The sequence below is a fragment of the Homalodisca vitripennis genome, chromosome 3 (genome assembly GCF_021130785.1).
Source record: "Homalodisca vitripennis isolate AUS2020 chromosome 3, UT_GWSS_2.1, whole genome shotgun sequence".
NCBI lineage: Eukaryota > Metazoa > Arthropoda > Insecta > Hemiptera > Cicadellidae > Homalodisca > Homalodisca vitripennis.
In genome coordinates this window covers 145,481,832-145,502,235 of record NC_060209.1, presented here as the reverse complement: position 1 = coordinate 145,502,235, position 20,404 = coordinate 145,481,832, and positions in this window count along the sequence as shown.

The window sequence follows — 20,404 nt, the reverse complement described above, 5'->3', positions numbered from 1 at the left end:
GTAAAAATAATAGTTAAAAATTTGGCGAGTGTTCCAAATTTAAAAATAATTGTTTATTCTATTATTATATAAAAAACATAATATTAAAACTTTGGTAAAGGAGTAGAATTACGAGAGAGAATCATGTATAGATACAACATTTCCTCATTTCAAGAATTACTGGACCATTTTACCTAGTAATACTGATAAATGACGGATATAGTAATGTTATTATTTTGAGTTGTGAGGAACTAAGGGATAATTTTATACTATCATTGTTGTACTATGTGTACCTTTTCTGATTGAATTACTCAATTTAAGTTTAATTATTCATAAAAACTGCCCATTAGTAATTGAAAATGGTTGCACTGTACACCATGGCTGGGTCACAAAGATATAGGATTTGAAAACTTTATTTTTAATTGTACAATACATATAGATATAATCTTGTTATTATTAAATATAGACTTGTAAAATATGTACATTGAACATTTAAGGCACCACAAAGACAGATGAAATACAATACAAATAGCTTTGTGCAAGTTAATGTTATTCAAAATAAAGGTTACGTTACAATAGAGCAATCTCCTGGCAGTATTTTTGGTTAAAGGTTATCAGCTGAATAATTTGTTAGGTTTAAACTAATACACATTATTCTAAAAACAACAAGTAACATTTTTAACAAAGCTTATAATTTAATATCACTGGTAAATGAATACAAACTTTCCAATATTCATTTTATGTATGCATAGCCTTTGAAAGTCACCGATTCTCTCATCAGGCACTTCACAAATTGTAATTCATTTACCAGTGATAGTAAATTAGACTTTTTTCAATGATCCAAAATTGTTCAAGGCTTATAGTTGGTTAAATTCAACAAAATGAACCGTTTTAAAACGGATTACATCGGTTGAAGGTTTTTGTAACCCACTGTAAGGTTTACAGTCGAGAACTACAGATAAATGTAGTTTTTTTTTTGAGAAATTTGGATTGATGTTTGATAATAATACAGCGAGTTTTTCAACAGCATATGCGTAAAAATCTAGATATAGTAATTTCGTCTCTAAAGAAATATACGACTTTTACATTTTCTAATATTGAATAAAGAACCTACTGTGATTGAAGAGATAGTTTTTCAAATTCAGTATCCGTTCCTAAAATAATATCATTCAAATACGAGCGAAAAGTAAAGACAAGAGCAGGATGTGGCAGTTCTTACAGGATTCATTGCCAAGTTGATTTGAGGTTAACTAATATTGCTAATATTGTAGGAAAACTAGGCCTTAATCTGTATACAGAACAGGACTTGATCAGCTGGAATTAATGAAATTAATATTCATGATACCATAGCGTAACACAATAGTAAGTTTCAAAAAATTATTAATAAATTACAAAAAGTCCTATAATTAGATCCCTTTTAAAGATTTTATGTACGAGAAACTTCCAAAATATCTTTACAACTCACGTCCAAGGTTTAGTATTACTTCTACTTTATTGAAATAGTCCGTGATATGGAAAAAGTGGTGTTCAGTTAAAAAGTAGCTGCAATTCCATCCAGTGCACGACCTTTAAAAGCACTGTTCAACGTTGATTGATAAAAGTAAGCGTTTCTGAGGCGTTCTTCTTGTTACCAAAATCGTGATCCATAGAACCGCTTCATCATTAGCTTCTTTTTCAGTTGGAAGGTGTTGAATAACTAGAAGTTTTTGTCAGGGGCAGTGAAATGTAGAACATTGTCAAATTATACAAAACGTGACACAGACATTAAAGAAACAATAACGCGAAACATATACTTAAGCGTAATAAACAATGACAGCCCTGTCGACACAAACATAATTATATCACGAGACAGAGCAGACTGGCATGTTCTATCAGATGGATAGATCAGATTTATCCTTTGCTTTTATATTGTTCAAAAATTTGATTTTCACGAATATAAATGTAATTATCTAAGCAATATCGAAGCCTATTCCTTGTTGGATGTGTTTTCTCCACTTGCACTATATCTTGAAAATGAAATGACACATTGACTTAAAGTTTTGCATGAAGTTTTAGTAACATATGTTTGCATTGGTCTCATTCGTAAACATTAAAGGTAACGAGACAATTTCCAAAAAAGTTGTATTATATTTAGATTATTTTTTGTTAACTCTATCATTCCTACTAGAGTTCAAAATATTTTGGGAAAATTTTCTGATTTTCTCTCAATATATACCTTCCTTAGATTCCATCGAATGTTGGAAGTAAGATACCATCGAAAACAGAAGTAGCTAAATTGGTATGGACGTTTTGAGATTAGCCCTTAGCAACTTATTTATCGATTTATTTTTATTCATAAAAAGGTTTGGCCTGGCTTTTAGTATTCAGCAAGATGTGCCTATTTCGTAAAGTTCATGTGCCAATGACTATAGCATTTGAAATAATGTTTATTTCGCAAGTTTTATAAATATTATGTGATAATAATATGTGCCTCCAGAAGTTATATGCAAACTGCTCATCTTCCAGGACACTGAAAACATCTTCACACTGGCCAACCATAAGAGGATTAATTTTCTTTGTAGCGTGGCAAAAAATGTGTTAGGACCTTTGCGGTAATAATATATTAAAATCCCATTTACCCTATCATAACCAATACATTTTTATGTTTACTTTTTTATAAGTTATTAGCGAAAATATAATTACTCAATATTTCATGATTACTCATTTGCCGGAATTTTCATTATAGCAATATCAAAATTACCTTGAGTAGTTTAAATAATTTTGTTGGCTTTTATTCAATTTTTTCTTATACAGTTTTTTAGTTAATGGTAATTTTTTTAAATACTGTGCTATTTAGATACTATATATATATATATATATATATATATATATATATATATATATATATATATATAAATATATATTATATATATATATATATATATATATATATATAGTTGGGTAGAATTTTTCAAATTTGATATTGATATTGTATCCGAAAAACGAATTATAATTTATGTACAAGAGGCCTATAAAATTTTATCAGCTATAAAATAAAAATAAGAATTGTTTATCTAATGAAAATATCTCACTGAAGTGATCTGCAATGTTTACTGAATACAATATTTACTATTTACACTTTCATCATAATACAGAGTGACATAGCATTAAAAAAACTCTTCAGGAAAGTATAAATACAAGAATATTAGTGTTTATCAACTAATAATGTAATGTGAACTAAACATTTTAATTATTAGAGAGACAAGAAAACATAAAGAGCAATATAATACAAAAAGGTTTCTTATATATTGGCATAGAGTCAATAGATGATATGTTGTATTATACATAATTTCAAGTAGTTGCATTGGGCATTTTACTGTTTATTCCACCAATAGTAACTACAAAACCTAAATTAGTCAATTTATATAAAAAATAAGAAGTACTAGTGACGAATCTTTCGCTAATGTATAACTGTTAAAACTATTGTCAGTAAAATCTGAAAGACGATATTGAAATGTAGTTGGTTACGAGCTATATCATGACTTCTACACAAGATTATAATTTTTATAAGTAACATAGAGGCAGTTATAAATCTCATTTTCAAGGTTTGTTGGTAATTTATAAATTGTTACTTAATAACAACTACGTACAGTAATAAAAATTCTTCAATACAAATTCAATAAGTCAATACTTATGAATTCAATATTTAAATTTTTTCCTAATTTATTTTAAACCAATTTTTATTGTTTCGTACTCATCTCAGAAACTTAAAAACTAACCGTAACTATTTATACAAGCCAAATTTTGTTTGTAACTATTTATTATTATTTAATAGAAAAATTATAAAAGTTAGTGTACTGGGCAATAATCTTATAGTTATTTTGTTTATTTGCAACACTGCTGTAAGGTAACAATTCCACACAGTGTCAATAAGTGTATAATATTAATGGCCTTGTGTTTAAAGAACACTACAATGTCATTAAAAAGTTGTAGGTTACTATCTATATCATGAGGTTATAGTTTTTTTAAGTAATAAATTAGATATTATCTTATATATAAGAGGAGTTTTTCATTTATTAAGTTATACCCACTTGCAATAGGCAGTTAATACAAATTTACTAATGCATTTAAAACATCTATGCTTTTAAATTTAGACTGTTTATTCAAATAGAGAAATATTTATTCTTATGTACTTATATATATATCACCAACACAAAACATAACGTAAGTTATTGAACAACACTAATTTTCATTTAATTTTACGTATGTACTCCATTTTAAAAATATACATACTCTCAGTTTACCGCGCCTTAAACGTTGTTAATTAGTAGCACTGTTGTTAGCAAACTAGAATCCACACAGTTTAAATAAGGGTATAATATTTAAGTTCGTGTATTTAAGGAAAACTGCAATGCAAACTAGAAAGCTTCATTACATAGGTCCTACACAAAGTAAGTTTGAGCTTTAAACACTTTTTACTTGGTACAAAGGGCAAACTTCTTTAGAACTAATTTATCCCAGAGAGGAGTTCTAACCGGAAACATTGCACCTGCTGTATTGAAATATTTTTGAATATTTTATTTACAGTCGGAATGAATTACTGTTAATTACTACCACGAAATAGGTACATCATAAAGCAAACTGAAGATCGATTTTGTTAGTAGCTTCAGGTAAATAAGATGTATGAACTATTTGATTGACCTAACTCGATTATTTTATGTATCCTGTATAGGATGCATATTAATGGTTTATGATAAGAGATGGAACATTTTCTACTGTACTGAAATGACTCATAAAAATGTGAAAAGCACGATTGGGCAAACGATAATTTTCAGACATACCAATTTTGACGCTAGTTGAGTAAGGCTAATTGTAATTACGAAAACTGAGTGGTCTCAGGAAATCAAATACGACAGTTATTGAAATTAAAATGTATTATTCTAAGGTAGCGTCTATACAATCAAAATCACTACACAATACTTCAAACGAACGTAATTCTAATTCTTTCAGACATTTCCTATCTTTCAGTTATATAAGCAAGGAGGAAAACTATAATATATTTATTTTGAGGGTTACTGATTTCTTTAAACCATGACTAATGGCAATCTTTTTCACCAGTTATCTTCTTAATCCTTTTAAGTCAATACACTGGAAAGTATTTACGAATAGGAATGTTTCCTTAACAGTATAATTTGAACGTTATAGAAATGTGTTCATGTTTTAACCGTATACATTTAAATGTTTATATAATCGAAATAGGATGTGTTTACATTATCTCATAAGGTGCACAATTGTTGAACAATTCTAGATAATGAGAACATAGTTTCATTTAGATAGTATTTGTTTGTAGTCTAGGTGTCTCTGTTGTCGAAACGATGTAGAGAGTTTGTTTTGAACTTAGTCGGCACCAACTGTTTCGGATGTCTTGAAATGGATGTCGATTCCAGATTCCAGGAGTCAAATCTATCACAGCATTAGACTTCAGACGCTGCAAGTGGAAGGTGAAATTGAGCTGACCTTACAATTCGAATTGAATCAACCCTTCCCACCATTACTCCACGTTAAGGGTCTAAAATTCGGTTATTGCACTGCGGTTTGATCAAGGCTGACATTATTATTATATTCTACAAACGTCAGTGTTTTTAAAATATGGCTTTAAATACAGTTGATTTTTATTAATAACCTAGTTGTGTTGTGTTTATAAACATAATCTTTAGAGTGGGTTTTCAACATCCTTCAGTTTTTCACTATAGAATAATCTACAAAAATACGTATATCCTACATCTCGCAAGGGATCTGTATGTTCTTTGTGAGCTAAGTCATCTCAAAGTTTATATTTAGTATAAAAATAATATACATTCTATATACAGGTCTAAAAAGTCTGCGAGTTTTTCAATAAGTAGATTTTAAAACATGCCATTGATGTATGTAAGGTTTCAATGGTATACTATTATAAAAACAATTACCGAATTCGCGGACATCATTTATTTAAATAACAATAAGAGTTCTCTTGCCATAAAACTACAGTTTCTCAGTCTCATGTAAATCTGTAGAATCTCAATTGTGTAAGTTAAACAACTGAACGATAGTAAGCTGGTTTAATATTTGTTGTATATTAATCATTCGCGCTAAGATTCCACAGCTGTAAACACGTATCAGACAACATTCAAGGTAAGTTTACGACACCGTGCGGTGCGGTGGGTAGCGGATGTCACTGCCATAAGATAATGATGAATATTTGAGTGGGATATAAAGTGGATTACTTCCCACTTATCTCCTGCTCCCAGATCCTTCAACGACAGCGAACGCTGCAGTGTGTATCTCGTAAACTGTATCTTCAGATACAGTTGTTTCACACCTGACGATGGCATCTTTGGTGCTGAAAGGCCTCGTGTATAAAAATAAAACTATTGGAGAATTGTGACTTTTCGTTCATCAATTATTACAAAGTGGTGTATTCCAATAAGAAGAGCTCCTCCTTCAATAAATCTTTAGAGTTGATTTTTTTGGAATTTATTATGTTTAGCCTTTGGATGTGATAAGTGATTTACATGTTATTTTTTAAGGAAATACGACAAACCGACACAATACAGTATCAAAGAACAGAGAGAACATTACAATTTTAACTCTTTACTTGGTGTATATAGTAAGTAGTATATATACTTGGTGGAGTATATAGTAAGTGCTCCACACAGCTGAGATAAGACACATTCAACATGATGTATATAAATGAATATTTGTTTTATTAAGGATTAATCAGTTATTTTATTATATTAGTTTAACTCTTGGCTTGGAGAAATATAGTGAGTGATTAAACTCAGCCAGAACTACGTATCTAATTGGATTCATACGATATTAAGTGTTAATACTCTCCCTTTCTGATGAAACCACATATATCAACAAATCAAGGTCATCACTGAAAAATGACTGTATTTAAAGCCATCTTTTAAAAACACTGACGTGTGTAGAATATAATAAATGTCAGCCTTGATCAAACCGCAGTGCAATAATCGAGTTTTAGACCCTTAACACGTAGTAATGGTGGGAAGGGTTGATTCTATACGAATTTTAAGCTCAGCTCCATTCCACCTTCTGCTTATTGCAGCGTCTGAAGTCTAATGCTGTGATAGACGTGACTCCTGGAATCTGGAATCGACATCCATTTCAAGAGATCCTAAACAGTTGGTGACGACTAAGTTCAAAACAAACTCTCTACATCGTTTCGACAACAGAGACACCTAGACTACAAAAAAATACTATCTAAATGAATCGATGTTCTCATTCTCTAGAATTGTTCTACAACTGTGCACCTGATGAGATAGTGGAAACACCACTGGAAAACATATTATTTACTCAGAATCAATATTTGCAAAATTCTGCAATGTTATATTTACTGGTTTTTCTTTATTGATCCAATATAAAAGTAGCCTACATGAAAAACATAAACACATTTGTGTGCAATATTTCGGGTCATTTAATTTGTATTTATTCGTATATATAATTTATTGAAAGTTATATCTAAAATTTTAAATCGAAAACTATTTTAAGTACAAGAATTAAAACTAAGTCATAATATGTGTATAATTATATAAAACGCAGTTATACAAAATTAACAAAATAGGATCTTGACAATGTAGAGCATTGGTCATTCGTTCATTAGCTTATAAAATATCATGTTCTACTTGTGAGTTATAACATGTTTGTGTAACTTCTACTTCAATTATGGCTGTTAGTGAACAAGACGTTACAATATACACTTGATAACTTTGTCATTTTTTTATTGACCTATAAAAGTATTTTTTTATTCATAACACCGTTTAGAATGCTAGGCTTAGCAAATAATTTAAAGCAATTTTAAACCGTTGCCTACATTTAATGGAACATTTTAAAATTGTTTATTATTTATTATTCTATAGGACAGGTAAGCTATGTCATGTATCATTATATAGGCAACTCAGACAATCATCAATGAATACTAAAAATTGTATATTGCCTTCTAAAAGTATTGACGTTTGATGTAATATTTAATAAATTTGTATTTAGTCAGCATATAATGGTCAAGACGAAAGCTATTTAGCGTAGGAAATGAGAAAAGTTGGAACCAAAATAACCACGTCCATAAAATGCAGGTAAGACCTAATGGCAATTCCAAAAGTACTTTGCATTTATATCAAGAATGATTATAAGCTAAATAGCTTTTACTTCAGAACATTGATTTTTAAACTCCGCCTTCATTGTCAGGTGTAATATTGTCTAAACTGGCAGCGTTTCTTACTTGCATAGTAAATAAAACACGCTCTTTTATACTTAGAGTTATATTTTTAAACATGGACATCAGATTGCCACACAGAATGTTCCTTATTGTATTCCGAAGTACAAGAGGAGGGTAGCACAGTAATAAAAATATTAGTCTGTCAGCACTGTCCATATTAATTTATTATAACACACGGTTATATTATACTGAATTATACCTAGAACGAATATAGCTGACAGACGTACTTAGAAAACATTGTTCAAATTCTGAACACTCATACAACATCCAATAATTTCGTAATAAAAGTACTTTCCTCTAAGTGGATGATGACCACGAATTCCGGTAATCCTTAAAACCAGTTGACCGCTCTGGGTTCCTGGAAGGTTTTTACCACGAACTCTTTTAGAACCATACAATTATTTAGTTATGTGAAAAAATTGTTTATTAAAATGAAGAAGGGAAAATGAAAGCCGCTGACATGCAACTTTACTACATTGTTTAATCATAAAAAATAAAGAGGTAAGAACTGAATAGCTTTCCTCATTTATTCCATAGTATACTAAGGTTGCCTTTTAAGATAAATTCTCGGCTACATATCTATTATGGTTGGAATCGTTATTAACTGTAACTGCATAAGATGCAAATGGAATACTAAATGTTAGAACTCACGGGATTTCTTTCGTGCCCTGAGACAGGCTTGGTGTAACGGAACGACCAAACTTGAACTGGAAATGAGTGTTTGACTACATCTCGTAAAAAAATTAAATCGGTATATATGTTGTACAAATATATTATGTATTATAAATCATTATAACCAGTATATTTTAATATTAGATAAATGACATTAATTTTATTCAAAGTACATTTAGGAAGTACATTAGGAGGAATACACAAAATTTTACCATGGCAAAACCAACTTTTTTTTAAATTTCTAAACATCATATAGATATCCCGATCCAATATATTTCGGGAAAATCTATATTACAACCTTTATTCAGGTCATTGCTTAAGTACTTTTACCTTTGAGTATGAAGCAAAAGAATTGCAAAGATTTAAATTTAAAGATAAGAAATAATTTAAAAGTAGTTGTATAATATATTTTATAAATACAAAAATTATGGTTACCATTATTAATTTATTCCATTGAAATACAAATTTCAAATTTTAATTCACTGGGACTCCTACGAAAACCTTTTGTTTGTCCGCACAATATCGTGGAAACTAACTGGCCTGTACACTTTTATGATCATATAACGAAGCTTTATATGATCACTTATATAAGCTCTGATCATAGTGTAATGTACCCTTTCCGTTCCCTATCTTATCACTACTTATTAATGTTTAAAAAGAAATACTAACTTGCAAAAATCACTGTATAGTTCCAGTTGTGTCAATAAAAAATTTTGAAGCGTGGATGCTTATTCAAAAATATTTATGGTTTTAATAGAACAGTTACAAATGGAATTGTAATCTCGAATATCTAATGCTCCCAAATTCTTCCCATGCAGAAAAATCTAACCTATGAGTCTAGTAACAACCAAACAAGTTAGGAGAACTTCCTCGCTGAGCAACTTGTTGAAAGTGTGGCAGGAGAGAAAGTTGTGCCGTAACTTGAGGAAGACTTCTCACACCGTTCATGTCCCACGGGTATTAAAGAGCTGGCGCGAACTTTCTCGTATGGTTTTTAGACTATCTAATTCATTAATCTCCTCTACTTGAGTAAAATAATCTTTGCATTCACAAGTTTATGAAACTTGAGAAGTTTAGCTATAAACTAGATGACTTCGCTTAAAATGAAAGCTTTATCTATTTGTTAAATGAAAACAAATTTATATTACAGGTTTCTTTCGTCCACGCTGTAATTTAGAGTAACAAAACCTGATTCAACAGTTTTAATCAAAGTTGATTAGTAATAGTTATTAGGTGAGCGAATGTTTTTGAAGGAAATGTGTAACTTTAAAACGTATACAATTACTTTTTTACTATAACTGAAATAAAATAATCAAAACGAATCGCAATAGCAATTTTAAACTAATAATTTATAAAAAAGCAAATTCGTTTCGTAAACAAAGATCATTTCCTTCATTTATTTTGTCAAGACAACATTAAATGCAAGGAATTCATATATATTACTAATAAGAAAGATATAGATTATGTATTTACTTGTGTTACTTTTTCTGTAATTGAACAGTTATTGATTATCATTGTTCAATATTCACGAAATTCTTTATTAGCACGATTTTATTACATTGTTGATTATTGGGTAATATAATAGTTAACGCAGGGTCCAATTTTATTGTTTTTAAGGGTCTAATTTCACGCTTGCTGAACCATTTTACGAATCCGTTGTTTTATGTTATTAAGAGACCTGCGTCCTGCCTAAAATACACTTATATTCATGTATAGTTTTTTATATTATGAAATTCGGCATTTAAACGGTAAGTGCATTTATATAATGTTTTGTTTAAGGACCTTATATGAGCATGTATTAGTCTACATCAACACCAGTAAACGGTGGTAACTAAGCAACTTACTTATTTTTTTTTACTCACAATATTTTATCATTTTATATTCATAGTTTTTTTTTGGTGCATACAAATCTACATAGTTTTTATATTTAATTATTATGCTTAAATTTAGCAAGCAAGCAGCTTTTGGGTATTTTGAACTATTTTCTTTCTCTTCGTTATTTTTTATGTAATAATACCTCCCCCACCTGACGATGTGGGTAGATTCCAACTGACGAAGATAATAAACTCCAATCCCCGAAAGATGTGTTATACCTTTTATAACCTACAACTATGGCAAATGTCTGAAATTCTGTTATCCTTTCAAAGCTTCCATCGTTATTAACAAACTTTAAACAAAGAACTATTATAGTTTCAAATTTTAATGAATTACTTCCTCTGGTCGGTGTTAATAAATATTAAAAGCAAAGATTATCCATCTGGAACCGCTATAATTTAAAATTTACGAACAAAGCAGAAAACATAACGAATAAATAAATAATAACGAGAAACACAGTATTTGTTAGGCCAGTCACTCACCAATATTCCAGTTCCATCGACATTATCAGCTGGTTGGCGACACAATGCTACGATGGTGAAATGTGTTGAACATATAATGGAAACTGAATTGTAGCTTCTCATTTAACACGAGTTCACCTAATGGATTCCTTTTAAAATGTTTATACATTTCGTATTCTTCAAACCTGTTTAATTTGTTTGCATATGAGGTATTTGTGTAAAACTCCCAGATTTCTATTAATTCCACTTATTGTGTGGTTCTCATCCATAATTTTAGCAATTTTAACTGTTTGTTAAAGTTTTGGTTAACGCTCTTTAAATATTTGGCTAAACGACCATCCTGTTGGTCCGATGTAAAAGCTATGGCAAACGGATCAAGTTATTTTATAAACGCCGCCGGTTTTAAATGTTTGTCTAAATTCTGAGATTTACATATTAAAATTGTCCTAGTATGACTTATTTTCTTAACAACAGCAATTAGATTTAAGGTCTGTTTAGCGCAGTGCTGTATTGTCGAGCTAACTCAACGCATATTTACTTCTTGTCCTGCTTTTCATTTTTCGCATTATTAGCGCGTGTATTTGATCTCTAAGATTCTGTTGCTATAACCATTATTCTTAGCAATATGTTTGATGATATTTCATTCCTTGCTATAAATGGTTACATTCAGTGGTACTTTGAGAAGTCGGTAAATCATATAGTAATAAGCCGCCAGTTTATTGTTTATGGATGATTTGAAGTGGAATGGATGGTTTGTTCTTATATGGCATATTTATGGTAAATACCAAATTAAAAATTATTGTTGCTTTTGTCTAAGGTGATATTTTTTAAATTCAGGTGATTTATTTAATATTCGTGTATTATAGGCCTATCAAATGGTGTGATTCTGTTTATTATTTATTAGTTCTGCTGTGTTCATAAATTTCAAATCATGACGACTCCAGACATATAATCCTCAATTTAATATTCATTTACACCGATATTAGAAGATCACTTATTAAAAGACGAAACTATAGTAGTGCTGTGGCTACAGTGTAAACTATTTTAAGAAGGTACGTTTGTATAGTTGTAAGTAAAAATTTACTTCCTCCCTTATTTTCAGACAGTTATGTTCGTACCTTGTCCTTTTTATAAAATGGGAAAAAATTTTCTTATTATCGTGTTCATTAAAAGGTGTTAAATTTAAAATGTTGTAATTTAATTATGGCCAAAACTAATTGTTATTGATACTGGTAAAATAACTGTAAAATCTAGTTTAAGATGTACTTGCTCGGTCTGCAATTAAAATAATGATTGTATATTCCTAAAATTGAATTTTTAAATGAACAATAATAATTATCTTTTTCTTCTAATAATTAACAAATACAAAAATATGTATAGCTTGTACTATAAAATCCATATACTACAGTAGAGTATAGTCCATATACTATAGTTATTATAACTATATGCTGATGGCAAGTGATAGGATTAAATAGGAGAAAGGAAGTGAGAAGAGGTGAGAATATAAACAAGAGTGGGCTTGGAGAAACATTGTAGCACTTACGGTAGATGTCCGTATCTACCCATCATTGTTCACTCCACGACTACATGAACACTCAGTATCTGTGTTCTCCTCACTCCAGAGTATTCTTCCATTTTAAACAATATTAAAGTCATTAAAAATAATCAAACACGACCTGTATTAAAGCTTTTTTACTTTCCCATTGAAATAAACAAATCGGTATTCCAAAACACGTGCAGATTTCTTGTTACGTTTAAAATTGTATGGCAACATTTTTCGTAATAACATTCGCTGTATCACTAGAAAAAACTTATTGTTCAGTCATTTGCTAAAAAACAGCTTTTAGGAGAGCTAACACGTCAGTAAATAAGTCGACTGTCAGTGGGTGGGAACCAAACCGTTGTGGGATGGCGAAACTGAGAACAAAAACAAAAGTTGTTACACCTGGAACTACCAGCTGTGTAGAGAGCTATACATCACCTGCTCCTCCCTCACATCGTACTTCAAAATGGTTCTCAATTTCCCATGAAAACCTTATACTCTTAGTAGATTTTACTCATGGTAGGGCATACTCGTGCTACGCAGTTGTATTGTACAGTAGTTACATTTGAGGCTACATGACAAATTGTTTATTATCAATTAAAACTCTTATTTACGTATTAGTATTCAGTTCGATAAGACAATTTAAATAAGTATAATGACGTTTCCAGTGAAGGATGAGCAATAGCATTGGTAGGTATCTTAAATTACGTGTTTGGTTAAAATCTAATCCATATCAGGTTTTTATTAATTGAAGGTAATGCTAACTACTTTTGGTTCTAACTTTGTAATACTATATTATAACAAATATTTATATATCTGTCACGTGAGTTTTCAAATTATAGAATACGTTTCAATCTTTGTTCAAATCCATTTTTTAATCGACCAATGCTGCGTTTATGGAATTTCATCATTAAATGGCGTATGATAGTGCATTGGTGCTTGTCAAAATTAATTTAAAAGCTTCGATTTTTATTACCAAATGTTCACAGTTTATTATTATCCCTTCTGGTTTTCTTTTAAAAAGTTTCTAAACAGTAGTTTGACAATAATCTATTTACAATGAAATTTTATTACGAATAATTTTTTAGACAGTTCTACGTAGTAAACTGATACTATGTAACATTTTTAATATCATGAACGTAAAGATTACTATATTATGTGGAATTAACTTTTTTCTAAATAAAATCAGGTTTTCATGCGTGGATCTTTTTCTTTCATACAACTTAACCACGTATAATGAGTGAAAACAAATTGTATTGTAGAACAATAGTCAAGAGTATTTAGAGTAGTTCTAGATTATGACTGTGTTTACATCAATTACATTAAAAACACTAGGGAACTTATCGTGATATTTCATAAATAAATAAATGCATGTCAAAGAAATTTCTCCTCGTGTAATTAACATACATGTGTGGACTCGCTTATCATATTATTAAAATAAATTCTTAAATTGTACCCAAATATACCATATATTTTTCAGTTACTAATTCAAACGACGTGTGAACTGTTTTATCAAAATGTGGGATTACATAATTTACTCTGTAATAAATAAACAGGGGAAAACTTAGGATTTTAGTTAATTTCGAGATTAAAACTTAATTATTTAACTAAGAATAGGTAACAAGGACTCCCGAATGCTATGTAATGAATTGGCTGAGGTATTGAAATCACAAGTCTTGTTACAAAACGAAGATTTAAAATGTTATTTGGAGCTTCGACAACTAACGGTAGCTTTTGCTGAAGAAGCTGCTTGTGGGCGACATATCTTGATTGTGTCTCTGCGATCAGAATTGCACAATTGCTATATAGCGAAATTGATCAATATAGCGTTGATTACAACAAAGATCAATACTTTTAAAACTGATATCCGTAATTCTTATATAGCATCGAATACCTATGCGGTTGATACTGAACTAACTGAGGTCTTGCACATAAAGAGATGAAAGGGTTATTGTGGCAGGAAATAGTGGCTACTGGCACTAAAAAGGATTTAGCTGAATGGGAAGGGTAGGAGAACTAGATGACCAGTTATGTTCTGTACGTAACTCAAAGTCAAGGTGTCATAAATGTGACATGTTCTAGATGACGACTTTTATAAACTTTTTGAAAAATAAGACTAAGCTTTTTCTTGAAACATAAGTATCGTAATATCCCCCATTCCCTCCAACAATAGAAAAAAATCGGAATTAAATGTCCCATACGTCATACCTATTGTTTTGGAAAAGGCATAAGCAATAATATTAAATTTAATTAATAATTATACAATTATTAATGATACTACAATAAACCGTTTTTCCAATGCTCCAAGATTCTACAATAATTATACACTTTAATAATCGTTAGAACTGTTAATGATGTCTAAAAAAAAAAATACTCAATCAGTAATAATTTATTTATTGATAAAACAATCATGAGGCATTACTTATGAGTGATATTAAATTTACAACACTGTTAATTTATTTCATTCCGTAGGCTTTTCGCTTAGAATTAAAATAGCAGTTAGAGAAGCGGTAGAATTTGTAATAGAAAACGTATACTTTATCTGTTATGTTTTAACACATTAAAAACGGATACTCTAGAGCAACTCGAAATCTGTTTAGTGTGACTGTAATTGTATACATATGTTAAGTATGAATATTAAAAAAATTATTAAAATCTGATATTAGTGCACATAACACAGCTGTGGTGGGAAGGATTGATTCTATTTGAATATTGGGTTTATTTTAAATTCTCGTTTCGTTCACTGCGGTGTTTGAATTTTTGCCATAGACTTGACTCCTGAAATTGATCAATTATCCATAATTATCCAAAAGTAAGCTCTCTATCACAGTAATAACTAACAATTTGTATTTGCAAATACATTACAGTTACGACGTTGCTGGATTCCTTCAGATGGACGTGGACTTCAAATTCTAGGAGTCTATGACATGGAGCTAAACTGTAAATTTAAATTAATACAAGATATACAAGATTATATTGTTAGTAAAATAATATAATCCTTATTTTTTTCTTCTACAAACAATTTTTATATTCATACAGTTTTAATAAATTTTTGTAAAGAATATTAAAAATAAACTCCATTTTCTTATACAGAATTATAATTAAAAAGAGGATTTACTAGTTTTATCACTTAATAGTTCGTTGTTTATAAGTCCTAAATTCCTTGTACCTCTTTGTCGGTGGCTTGTGAGGTGGACAAAGAAACTTTATTACAGTCGCTGAACACTGCAGTACCTTTAATTAACTTTGTAAGAGGACCGGATATCTCATTAAATGGAGGGTTCTACGCTAAAGAAGTCTGTTACAGATTATACGCTAATATTTTATAAATTTTCGTATATCTGAGGTAAAATAGTTACTCATAGTAAAAGAAATTAGTAAATGAACATAATCTTTAGTACTCCTAAATTCTGTGTGATTTTTTACCTATTAATCGCTTTAACTCAATAAGTAATGTATGATGTAATGTGTAATAATTACTTAATATTAGACCGGAAATAACTACAACAAAAACCTAAAAACCTAACATTTAGCCTAAAATCTTTTCGTAAATACTGCTCATATCATCACCATCTGTTCTTTGTTTGAAGTTTGTTTTAGAAGAAGGAAGGATTGTGAAGGATAACGTACACTGGTATTTAAAATGTATGATTTTCATACAGATCGTGAAAGAGGGAACAGGTTTTCCCGGACATTTGCCATCGTTCAGTGATCAAAAAATCCCTTCGTTTCCAGATCTGCTATCTGATTTCTTCTTCACGTAATAACTAACTAAAACATAATTACAATCTAGGTTAAAATAAATAAATCATACTAGAGCGTTGTGACTTTTATGTGTCAGGATCACAACCACCATGTTGTGTGTCAACTTCAGTAACTTAATAACATCAATAAGAAAAGATCAGATTGCAGATCTTGAAACGTAGTGTAACTGATTTTTTTCACATAACGATGGAAAATGTCCAGAAAATCCTGTTTCCTTCATCAACATCTGTATAAAAATCAAATATTTCAAATACCGGTCTACGATTATATAATAAAAGATGTAACATACAATAGACAACTCCCGTAAGTTAAGTACCATTAATTTAAAATTTTCTGATTCTAATTCATCATAGTGTAAAGAGTTTATCTCTTTCTTAATATTCGATATAGTTATGTTTTGGTTTATGTGGGATTCAAAAATAAATTATGTACACAAAAATCAAAAGCTTTGTTTATTTTGACATCAAAATTGATGTTTTATTGAATCACAACTTTGCCTGGGATCTTAAAAATACAGTCATGTTCTTAAAAACAAATTACTGATTCCGGATAGAATTAAAATGTGTTAGTAATGTTGGTGTACGCGCTGATAGAGCAGATAATACGGATAGAGGCGGTTGTATTGTGGGCAGATATTACCGATCATTGAACTATTGGACTGTGATAGAGAGCATATATGCGTGTGAACATGCAGCTGACTATTCGGTTCCAGAGTTAAATTGCAACCAAGAGCAATGAGTAAAGAAACTATTTTGTAACACCTGACGCTATTACATTTCCTTTACGTTGTTCGTTATGATCCATAAATTATAAACTACTATTTGCACAGTTTAATTTATAATTTATTTTGCGGATTTCATTCTATAAGGAAATAACAAAGGTTTTTTTTTTCACATTAAATAGATTTTTCAAACGGTAGGTAATGATATTGAAATGTTCTCCTTTGGCAACTCTGTTCATGTTACTTGAGGACAGTGGTTCTATTCGGTTTTGAATAAGGCCTTTGTTGTTATGGTTCCTTTGTCCAACTTTCACTGAGATTTGGTTGGTTCAGATAAGGAAAGCTGTAGGCTAATCTGTTGGTACAGCTGGGGTAGTGAATTAACTCGGTGATAACCTCATTAATTTAGGGGGAAGGGATATTTAAACCAGCCCTTCTCGATTCCCTCCCTATTTTTCCGCTGTACGAGTACGCGGGTCTATGTCAGCCAGTTCCGAGTTCGTCAAAATTTTTGCGAGTGGCTTTGGCTGAGTACAAATTTTCTTTCCGATTTATTTTAAATAGTTTTCCTGGCCTGTACTTAATTTTGGGGGTTTCCTGTTATAACGGATTCCACTGGACAAAATCCCATATTTTCAGTTTAACACGAGATACACAATAGAGAATTAATTTAATTTGAGTTTTAATAACTATTGACTTTTACGACTCCAAAATTCATTTTATTCACATATATGTTTTGTTTTAAGACCCAATTTCATATTTTTTTGATAAGGGAACATTTTATTTTAGTTTTATTAGAATATAAATACTTTACGAAACAGATTTTTGAATAATTTTGTTCAAAATTTAGTGGTTATATAAAAATTTAAAATTCGGCAGATGTTTTTAATATTGTGTTTTTTGAGTGGCATGGTTTTTTTAATTTGAACTCTGAGATTAATTTTTAAGCATTCAAATAATATTATATATATATATATATATATATATATATATATATATATATATATATATATATATATATATAATTTCAATAAACGTTGAATCACAAAAAGTACTTGCTCCGCCGGGAGACGAATTGTATAAATGGCAATAGGCTTATTTAATTTCAATAAACATTGAATCACAAAAAGTACAAATAATTATATATATATAGTTTGGGTTCACCAATTACGCATTGCTCAAGCATAACTAATCTAAAAATATTTAAACTGGCTTGTAAATTTTATTACAATTAATTCCTTGAATGAAATTCAGGGTTTTGTTACCGATAACCCAAATCGTTAGAGTAGGCTTTTTATATTTTCCGGTTTATTACTTTTTTATAACAAAAATAAGTGTATCTCGAGAGAATATCTTATTACACTCATTTACGCTAAGAAAGGGAAGTGTGTAAACTCAGGTGAAGAAATAAGGACACAGCGCCATGAGTCAGTTTGTGAACACGTGGACACAATGCTCGGGGGGAAGATGGAGATCGGTTGGGAACTCCATAAGTTTTGAAACTTTAATTCACAGCCGACGGTGATAAATTTTCTTGATCTTTCAACCACACTTAATAATTATAGTATTGTATTAAGGAGACATTAATTCTAAAAAATTAGTAGTCGTTACGAGTATGCTATTAAGTATTATTATGTGAAATGTTATTACTTTAATATGTAGAACTCTGTAAAAAAAGATATGTAATAAGGTTTAATTGTAAATAAAATAACTCATAGTACCGGTTAGGATATTTTTAAAAACCTAGAAGACTATCCATGACTATGTGCATTTGATAATAACAAAACACAACACTTTAAAATAAAGTGTGACTATCACCCATTCACTGAGTATTGTAAGACGTCATATAATGATGAGATTCCGTCAATTCAACATTGGTTGATTAAAAATTCATTTCAATAAACGTTTACATGTATTTCATATATTTGAAACTCATGTGAAAATATTTAATCGTTTTGTAGAATATTAAAATACAACTTATAATTTCTTTTAATTAATAAAGATCTGGAGCGGATTAAATTTTTTTAAGCACGGTATTTACTAAGATACGTAACAATGCTAAAGCATATCCTTTACTAAAACTGTAGTTAGCTCACCAAGCTTATGGAACCAAAGCCTAATATGTAAGTGAGATATTTTTAAAAGGAGAAATGAAGTAACTATAGAATATTTTTTTAAGTGATAAAAAAAAAATAAATATTATTGTTGTCTAACTTAAAATGCAAGTACAATATAACAGCGTAGTACAAGTATCTGCCTTTTACGAATAAAAACTACAAAGAGTATAAGTTTTCGTGGTAAAATTAGAACCATTTTGAAGAGCGTCGTGAGGGAGGAGCACGTGATGTATAGAAACACAGCTGGTAGTTCCAGTTATAACAACTTCTGTTTTTGTTTTCACTTACGCCAACATTTGGTTCTCGCTCATTGACAGTAAAAAAATTAGTCAAACTCAAAGTAAATGTTTCACTAAAGAGTGACGTGGTAGTTTTCATCTCATACTACTTAATCACGTATAATGAGAGAAAACTAATTATATTGTAGAACAAATTGTTAAGAATGTTTAAGAATATTTCTGGTATATCACTCATGTTACATCAAATACAATTAGACTACCTGGATGCTTTTTGTGATATTTAATAAATAAATACACGACACATATAACATATATTTCCTTATTCTACAGCAATTACTCTTCGTATGTCAACATATGTGTCTGGACTAGCTTATAATATTACTAAAATGCATTCTTAAACTTTACTCCACTATGCCATATATTTTTCAGTTATTTTATTTGTATTGATATCGAAAGTTTATTTATATTTCATTTAGGTACTTATTTTAAGTATTGATAAAGGAGGTTAAAATTCATCACCGAGTAATGTGACACGGCATCCAAACCTTGTGTAGTAAAAAATACAAATATAAATATTGAACCGTCTCGTAAGTAATAAACGGATTGAGATATTAAAAAAGATATTTTTTTACTTTAATGAAAACAATTTAAAATCATATGAATCACGTTAATATTCGATTAAATTTATTGAACCTAAATCAAATATAATGGATTCCAAAAAAGAAGCCACCAAAGGTATAGTTAGTCAAACTGAAAGTAAAGTTTTCACTATACAGTGAAG